Below are 9,882 nucleotides of genomic sequence, written 5' to 3'. Positions count from 1 at the left end.
TTGTCCACCTTGGTCAACCCCCTCAATGATCTTGAGGAAGCTTTCCCCTTGGAGTTTGAGAAAGAAAGGGAAGAGTTAGAAAAGAGTGGTGAGGAAGAGGTGATCACCTAAGAAGTAGAAGCATTCATACAAGAGTTTACAAGAGTGACTCCAATCCAAGGACAAGTTGAATGGGTAACAATATCTTCAGTGAGCTTCATAGGCCCATGCCCTTATGCTCTTTTGGAAACAGATCACCAACTTAAGGTGCTTCTTTGGGTGTTAAATAGTGAAAGAATCGGTGATAGTTGCCAAGTGAATTCAAGGCATAAAAAGTGCAAGGTCCAAATCGGAGGAGTCCAACATTCAAGTGTGTGCTTCAAAGGTACTTGGAAAGGTTGTTCATCTAATGGCACAAGTAAAAGGCAACAAAAGGATGATAGAAAAACCAAGGTGTGGGATCCGGGCATACGACTCTACAACCAATAATTTTGGACCCCAATGTCTTGCTTGAGGTTGCTTAGGAGCTCGATGTACTTTGTGTGGGATCCCGGAGGATGCTTGCAGAACAAACATGGGTGGCAACTCAAGGATGAGTGGAAGCATAAGCCACCATGACACATGCTTCACTCAAAAGTCCAACTTGAGGACTTAAAACCAAAGTTCTAGGTGGGAGACACCCCACCATGGTAATATCTTTCTAACTTTCTCTCTTTTAGCTTCTATTTCATGAATAATTGGTTATTTTGCTTGGTTGGATTAGTTTTATTTCCATGGTTGTTAGTTAATTTCACAAAAATAATGTGTTTTTGGGAGTTTTATTATGATTTGGAACTTGAAAACCTGTTTTGGATGTCATGTTTGATGCCTTAGAAGCAAAATTTTCATTGCAGGGATAGAGACCTGTGCGTCCGCACGGCCTTGTGCGTGTGCACAGCTCCCTTGTTTTCCCATTCTTGTGCGTCCGCACGCACAACCCACAATACTCCCTCTGTTCGCAGAACACGCACAGCTTGTGCGTGTGCACACCATTTTCTTTTTCCCTTCTGTGCAACCGCACACCATGCGTGCGGCCGCACACGCAAAAAAAACCACCTGTGCGAGCGTATAGCATTTGTGCGCCCGCACAGACCTTGGCGACCCCCCTGGTCGCAGCGCACGCACAAGCTATGCGTGTGCACTCAACCCTTTTTCCTTCTTCTGTGCGCTCGCACACCTGCTTGTGTGGCCGCACAGGATGCGTTTAACCTTCTACTCGCAGTGTCCGCACGACGTTGTGCGAGTGCATACCCTCCTTCTTTCGCCCTATGTGCGTCCGCACACGACCTTGTGCGTCCACACAGGTCTTTTCTCTCTTCTCTTTTCTTCTTCTTTCTTCTTTCTTCTTTCTTTTTCTTCCTTATTTCCTCTCTTCTTCGGTGAAACTCCGTCACCGTGAGCATCACAGTGGCTAACACAAGTGCCACTGTTACCCATTCCTCTCTTTTCTATTCTTCATCTTTTTTATTTTTTTGTTTTAATCTTCTTTGTTATGTTTATTTTCTCGCTTAATTTTTACCTTCTTTATTTAACTTTTATTATTTAGCTTAACTTTTGCTTTAGTGCTTGTTTGTTGCATTGCAAGTGTTCAAATTTTTCATTTATGGGTTGTTGGTGTTTGAATTTTTGCTTGAATTGATGAATATGTGTACTGCACTCCATGTCTTTGACATAATGCCTACATGAACTTTTTGTTTAATGCATGTATTGTCATGACCATATGTGTTAGACTATATCCTTGTTTGGAATTCTAATCATGATTATGATGTTATCTTGGATTGAAATTTCAATAATGTACTTGTTTAATGCTTTGAGTTGCTAGCACCAAATTGATATGAAAAGTGACATTGGACTTCTTGTTTGGTGAAATTTTTAACTAGTACATATTGAATTTAGTGAATTGGATGGAATTGCTTGTTCATCATGATTTTTTTTAAGTCAATATAATCACATCACAAGGTATTTGCTCCTTGTTAATGCTTTGCATTTGTTTGAGTTGACTTGACTTGATTTTTATCAAGACTTGTCACTTTTTGTAGCAAGCACCTTCCCATGTGATTATTTGCTTATTCTTAAGGATGAATAGGTAGTTCTCTTCATCATTGCATTGGTTATTGTTGGCTGTGCTATTTTATATTAATCTTGCGCTTTCACCTGCACAACTTCAATATCTAATAATTTCCACACTCAATTCACTCTTGTTATAGTTGCCTAAGTTTGCATGTGTTTGAATGACACTTATCTCTTACTTGCATCTTAGGCCATTTAATTGAGAAACTCATTCTTAGTTGTGTGGAGGAAAATGCATCCCTTGAGGCATCTCAGGGATTTCTTGATGAGGGACTTCCTCATGCTCTTGTTGAGGTCTATAAGTGGGCTCTCTTATTTGCTCCATCCTCTTTTTAGTGATAGGCTTGTCCTCTTCAATGAGGATATCTTCCTCTATGACAACTCCAGCTAGAAGTGGTCTTGATGGACCTTTGAGATGAATCTCTCCATCTCTCATGACTCGGAGGTGGAAGCTTTTGCCTTCCCTTTCCTCTTTCTAGAGGTTTCTCCGGCCTTAGGTGCCATAAATAGTTATGGAAAAACAAAAAGTAACACTTTTACCACACCAAACTTAAAAGGTTTGCTCGTCCTCAAGCAAAAGAAGAAGGAAGGAAGGAGAATAAGAAGAAAAAATGGAGGAGATGGAGTGAGGGGAGTGGTTTGGCCAAGGGGGAAGAAGTGTGTATGTTGTGTGAAGATGAAGGTGGTACGGAGGGGTTTATATAGGAGTGGAGAGAGGGTTAGGGTTCGTGTATTAGGGGTTGGGTGTGGGAGGGAAAGGTGTGAAGAAGAGAGAGAGAGAGTTGAGGTAGGTGGGGATCCTGTGGGATCCACAGATCCTGAGGTGTCAAGGATTTCTCATCCCTGCACCATTTTGGCGTGTAAACGCCCATTGGAGTGCCAATCCTGGCGTTAAACGCCAGGTTACTGCCCATTTCTGGCGTTTAATGCCAGCTTTTCTTCCCTTTCTGGAGTTAAACGCCAGCTTGTTGCCCTTTTCTGGCATTAAACGCTAGTCTGGTGCACTTTTCTGGCGTTAAACGCCCAGAATGGTGCCAGACTGGGCGTTTAACGCCCATTCTGCTACCCTTACTGGCGTTTAAACGCCAGTAAGCTCCTCCTCCAGGGTGTGCTATTTTTAATGCTATTTTTCATTCTATTTTTGCTTTTTCAGTTGTTTTTGTGACTTTACATGATCATCAACCTAAAGAAAATGTAAAATAACAATAAAAAATAAATAGATATAATTGAATAAAATTAGGTTGCCTCCCAATAAGCGCTTCTTTAATGTCAATAGCTTGACAGTGGGCTCTTATGGAGCCTCACAGATACTCAGAGCATGATGATGGCCTCCCAACACCAAACTTAGAGTTTGAATGTAGGGACTCTATTTGACTCTCCTTTGAGAGAAGCTTTTCATGCTTCCTCTCCATGGTTACAGAGGGAGATCCTTGAGCCTTAAACACAAGGTAGTCCTCATTCACTTGAAGGACTAACTCTCCTCTTTAAACATCAATCACAGCTTTTGCTGTGGCTAGGAAGGGTCTGCCAAAGATGATGGATTCATCCATATTCTTCCCAGTTTCCAGGATTATAAAATCAGCAGGGATGTAAAGGCCTTCAACCTTCACCAGGACATCCTCTACAAGTCCATAAGCCTGTTTCCTTGAATTGTCTGCCATCTCTAGTGAGATTCTTGCAGCTTGCACCTCAAGGATCCCTAGTTTCTCCATTACAGAGAGGGGCATGAGGTTTATACTTGACACCAGGTCACACAGAGCCTTTTCAAAGGTAATGGTGCCTATAGTACAAGGTATTAAGTACTTTTCAGGATCCTGTTTCTTCTGAGGTAACTTCAGTTGAACCAGATCATTTAGTTCTTTGATGAGCAATGGAGGTTCATCCTCCCAAGTCTTATTACCAAATAACTTGGCATTCAGCTTCATGATTGCTCCTAAGTACTTAGCAACTTGCTCTTCAGTAATATCTTCATCCTCTTCAGAGGAAGAATACTCATCAGAGCTCATGAATGGCAATAGTAAGTTTAATGGAATCTCTATGGTCTCTGTATGAGCCTCAGATTCCCTTGGTTCCTCATTAGGGAACTCTTTGGAGGCCAGTGGACGTCCATTGAGGTCTTCTTCACTGGAAATCACTGCCTTTTCTTCCTCACTAGGTTTGGCCATGTTGGTTATATTTATGGCCTTGCACTCTCTTTTTTGATTCTCTTCTGTATTGCTTGGGAGAGTACTAGGAGGGAATTCAATAACTTTCTTACTCAGCTGACCCACTTGTGCCTCCAAATTTCTAATGGAGGATCTTGTTTCATTCATGAAACTTAGTGTGGTCTTAGATAGATCAGAGACTATGGTTGCTAAGCTAGAGAGACTCTGCTCAAAATTCTCTGTCTGTTGCTGAGAAGATGATGGAAAAGGCTTGCTATTGCTAAACCTATTTCTTCCACCATTATTGTTGTTGAAGCCTTGAGGAGGCTTCTGTTGGTCCTTCCATGAGAGATTTAGATGATTTCTCCATGAAGGATTATAGGTGTTTCCATAGGATTCTCCCATTTAATTCACCTCTTCCATTGCAGGATTCTCAGGGTCATAGGCTTCTCCTTCAGAGGAAGCTTCCTTAGTGCTGCCTGTTGCTGCTTCCATTCCAGACAGACTTTGAGAAATCATATTGACTTGCTGAGTCAATATTTTGTTCTGAGCCAATATGGCATTCATAGTATCAATCTCAAGAACTCCTTTCTTCTGAGTTGTCCCATTATTCACAGGATTCCTTTCCGAAGTGTACATGAATTGCTTATTTGCAACCATTTCAATGAGTTTTTGGGCTTCTTCAGATGAAGAGATCCACCAACAGAGTTTTCCAATGACATCTTGGACAGTTCAGACAGACCATCATAGAATATGCATATGATGCTCCATTCTGAAAGCATGCCAGAAGGACACCTTCTGATCAACTGCTTGTATCTTTCCCAAGCTTCATAGAGGGATTCACCTTCCTTCTGTCTGAAGGTCTGGACTTCCACTCTAAGCTTACTTAATTTTTGAGGTGGAAAGAACTTTGCCAAGAGGGAATTGACCAGCTTTTCCCAAGAGTTCAGGCTTTCTTTAGGTTGAGAGTCCAACCATGTCCTAGTGATGAGAGAACTTTTGTGTGGTCTAGAAATTTGCGGATAAATCCTCGTTGCAAGTATAGTCTCTAAACCTTCAAAAGTCCTTTCATACAAACGTTTTGGTTGTCACAAGTAACAAACCCCTTTGAAATTCATAACCGAGTATTCAAACCTCGGGTCGTCTTCTCAAGGAATTGCAGGAAAGTATGTTCTTATTATTGGTTATGAAGATTGTAAATTGGGGGTTTTGGAAGTTTGGGCAATGCGCACAGGTATATTTTTGAGCAATAAAAATAAATAAATAACTGTAAAATAAACTCTTGGCAAGGTATGAGAACCGAAAATCCTGTCCTTGTTATCCTTATCAGATGTGATGAGAATTGGATTTTAATCCCACTTAGTTAAGTCAAGTGGACTAATTAGCTTGATTCTCATGTCCTAGTCAACTCCTGTAGAGAGACTAGTGTTAGAGCAATCCTAGCTAAAGCAAAATCTGCCAATTTCAACCACTCCTGAGTTTGACAAGTCAAGTGTTACCAATTACCTAACCAAAGCCAAAAGGGAGGAATCTAAATTATTTAAATAAAGGAAAGCAATCATAGATCTAAAAATACCTCAAATTAGCACTAATAAAGATATCAATTGTAACACGGAAGAGTTCATAAATTAAATTGGAAAAATAAATAAAAATAAAGAACCTGGGATTGAGAGTCACCCCTAAAACTAAGAGAAATCCTAAATCCTAATCCTAAGAGAGAGGAGAGAACCTCTCTCTCTAAAAACTACATCTACTCCTAAAATTGTGAATGTGAGAGCCCTTCCTATGAATGGATGCATTCCCCCACTTTATAGCCTCTAATCTGTGTTTTTTGGGCAGCAAACTAGGTCAAAAACAGTCCAGAATTCGCTGGTTGCGAATTCAGATTCGCTGATTTTCGTCACTTGCGACGCGGCCGCATGGAGCACGCGGTCGCGTCGCCTAGCGTCAGAGCAACTATGGCATATTATATATCAAATCAAAGCCCCCAGACGTTAGCTTTCCAACGCAACTGGAACCGCGTCGTTTGGACCTCTGTAGCTAAAGTTGTAACCGTTTGAGTACAGAGAGGTCAGGCTGGACAGCTTAGCAATTTCTCTAACTTCTTGCATTACTTCCACTTTTGCATGCTTTCTTCCCATCCTCCAAGCCATTCCTGCCTTATAATATCTGAAAACACTTAACACACATATCAAGGCATGTAATGGTAATAAGAGAGGATTAATAATAAGCAAATATAAGATCAAAGAAGCATGTTTTCAATCAAAGCACATAATCAGGAAGGAAATATAAAACCATGCAAATATTATGAATAAGTGGGTAAAGAGTTGATAAAATCCACTCAATTGAGCACAAGATAAACCATAAAATAGTGGTTTATCAACCTCCCCACACTTAAACATTAGCATGTCCTCATGCTAAGCTCAAGAGAAGCTATAAAGATGAAGAGGAATGGTAGAATGTATGAAATGCAACCTATCTATATGAATGCAACTACATGCAAAATGTTTCTACCTACTTGGTTAAAAGTAAACAAATCTTTTAAGAACAAATATGAACTGGATTTCACTAATTCAAATTACAAAATAGAGTACAAATAGACTTGCAAGAAGAAAATAGCTCATGAAAGTCGGGAACCAAGAATCGAGCATCGAACCCTCACTGGAAGTGTATACACTCTAATCACTCATGTGTTTAAGGTTCGATTCTCTCAATTCTCTACTATCCTTGTGATGAGCGGATAATTTATACGCTTTTTGGCATTGTTTTTAGTATGTTTTTAGTAGAATCTAGTTACTTTTAGGGATGTTTTCATTAGTTTTTATGTTAAATTCACATTTATGGACTTCACTATGAGTTTGTGTGTTTTTCTGTGATTTCAGGTATTTTCTGGCTGAAATTGAGGGACTTGAGCAAAAATCAGATTCAGAGGTTGAAGAAGGACTGCTGATGCTGTTGGATTCTGACCTCCCTGCACTCAAAATGGATTTTCTAGAGCTACAGAACTCAAAATGGCGCACTTCCAATTGCGTTGGAAAGTAGACATCCAGGGCTTTCCAGAAATATATAATAGTCCATACTTTGCCCAAGTTTAGATGACGCAAACTGGCGTTCAACGCCAGCTCTCTACCCAATTCTGGCGTCCAGCGCCAGAAACAAGCTGCAAAGTGGAGTTCAACGCCCAAACTGGCACAAAAGCTGGCGTTCAACTCCAAGAATGACCTCTCTACGTGTAGACTTCAAGCTCAGCCCAAGCACACACCAAGTGGGCCCCGGAAGTGGATTTATGCATCAATTACTTACTTCTGTAAACCCTAGTAGCTAGTTTATTATAAATAGGACCTTTTACTATTGTATTAGACATCCTGAGTTTTATCTTCGGATCATAGTAGTCTTGGTTACTCCGGTTCCCCTCTGGGGCCAAGGCCAATGAACTCCATTATCACTTATGTATTTTTCACGGTAGAGTTTCTACACTCCATAGATTAAGGTGTGGAGCTCTGCTGTTCCTCAAAGATTAATGCAAAGTACTACTGTTTTCTATTCAATTCATCTTATTTCGCTTCTAAGATATTCATTCGCATTTCAACCTGAATGTGATGAATGTGACAATCATCATCATTCCCTATGAACGCGTGCCTGACAACCACTTCCGTTCTACCTTCGATTGAATGATTATCTCTTAGATCTCTTAATCAGAATCTTCGTGGTGTAAGCTAGAATGATGGCGGCATTCAAGAGAATCCAGAAAGTCTAAACCTTGTCTGTGGTATTCCGAGTAGGATTCAATGATTGAATGACTGTGACGAGCTTTAAACTCGCGAGTGCTGGGCGTAGTGACAGACGCAAAAGGAGGGTGAATCCTATTCCAGCATGATCGGGAACCTCAGATGATTAGCCGTGCCGTGACAAGGCATCTTGGACCATTTTCACAAGAGGAAGAGATGTGGCCACTGATAACGGTGATGCCCTTGCATAAAGCCAGCCATAGAAAAGAGTAAGACTGATTGGATGAAGACAGCAGGAAAGCGGAGGTTCAGAGGAACGAATGCATCTATATACGCTTATCTGAAATTCTCACCAATGATTTACATAAGTATTTCTATCCTTCTTTTATTACTAAATTTCAAAAACTACTTAACTATTTTATATCCGCCTGACTGAGATTTACAAGGTGACCATAGCCTGCTTCATACCAACAATCTCCGTGGGATTTGACCCTTACTCACGTAAGGTATTACTTGGACGACCCAGTGCACTTGCTGGTCAGTTATGCGAAGTTGTGAAGAGATGTTTAGACCATGGTTCTGTGTATCCGTTTTTGGTGCCATCGCCAGGGAATCAGTTTCGAACAATAATTCACAACCTGAGTAACATTTTCGCATACCACCTTGCTTTCTAAGGTTTGCTCTTCATCTAACAATCAACATAAATTTGATGCACAAATACACATATCAAGAGGTCTTTTAAGGGTTGTAATGGGGTTAGGGTTAAGGTAGGATTGTATTTGGTCAAGTGGACTAAAATCTGAATCCTTAATTAACTTAAACTTTCCACCTAACTTAAACAATCCATGTAATCACAGTACAAAATCTAACTATCCATCAACCATGTTTTTCACATATTCATGCATTCTAATTCTAAGTACCGTACATATGCATTGCTTTCACCACTTACCTTGGGGCATTTTGTCCCCTTTTTCTTATTTGCTATTTTACTTTTCTTTTTCTCTTATATATATATATATTCTCTTTTTTTTGTTTTTCTCAATGCATATGATTAATTTATTGAATGCATGAACATGTCCTAAACATTTTTTTCACATTTTTAGAAAATTCTAACATACTCAATTCTCAAACCAAATATTTCCAAACCCAATTTCCCACACTTAAATCATAAGCACTCTCACTAGTCTAAGCTAACTAAGGATTCAAATTAAGGACATTCTTGTTTTCCGCTTAGAGTTAATGATGTGCTAAAGTAAAGAACAAAAGGGTAAAATAGGCTCAAATTGGTTTGCAAAGGATAATGAAAGGTAAGGCCATATGGGTATGTAAGCTCAGTGAAACAAAGGCCTCAATCATGTAAGTGTATGCATACATCAAATTATGGAAATATAGAATTAAGCAAGACAAAGATTACAATTTTAGATAGAAAAATACACACTAAAACAAAATTTTGGTTGATAAAATGCAACCAATTCAAATAGGCTCAAAAATCTCACAGGTTTTGTGTGTTCGAGTTCTAAACCATGTTCTAGTATAATATCTCTTCAAACAAGTGTAACATTAAATTTTATTCAAATTAGTGAAATTCTCTAAAAGGTTTCTTGAAAAAGAAGATATTACTTCAACCAAGTGGTAAAATATGCAAAAAATCAAACAAATATGCAATCAAACATGCAAATGCAACAATGAACAAACAAATAAAATAAAAATTTTGGTGTTGAGTCAGGAAATAACTAACCCATGGAGATCGGTATCAACCTCTCCACACTTAAAGATTGCACCGTCCTCGGTGCATGCTAAGATGTGCAGGTGGACGAGTTGCTCCAACTGACGCTTGCAGATGGAGGTGCCTTAGTTGGAGATCTCTTGGTTCCATTCCTTGCTGGTGTGAAATATAGAAAACTAAGGAAGAGTGTGAAATA

At 39.7% G+C, this 9,882-nt stretch overlaps 1 non-coding gene across 1 annotated transcript; it reads left to right on the top strand.

Annotated features, from left to right (window-relative positions):
* The first annotated feature begins 5,012 nt into the window (after nt 1-5,012).
* On the top strand, nt 5,013-5,116 carry LOC112752701 (small nucleolar RNA R71). Its single transcript, XR_003177125.1, has one exon. It is a non-coding gene; the product is annotated as a small nucleolar RNA R71 (small nucleolar RNA).
* The last annotated feature ends 4,766 nt before the right edge of the window (nt 5,117-9,882 follow it).

Source organism: Arachis hypogaea, chromosome 15, assembly GCF_003086295.3.
Source record: "Arachis hypogaea cultivar Tifrunner chromosome 15, arahy.Tifrunner.gnm2.J5K5, whole genome shotgun sequence".
NCBI lineage: Eukaryota > Viridiplantae > Streptophyta > Magnoliopsida > Fabales > Fabaceae > Arachis > Arachis hypogaea.
This window is presented reverse-complemented; position numbering and strand designations above follow the sequence as displayed.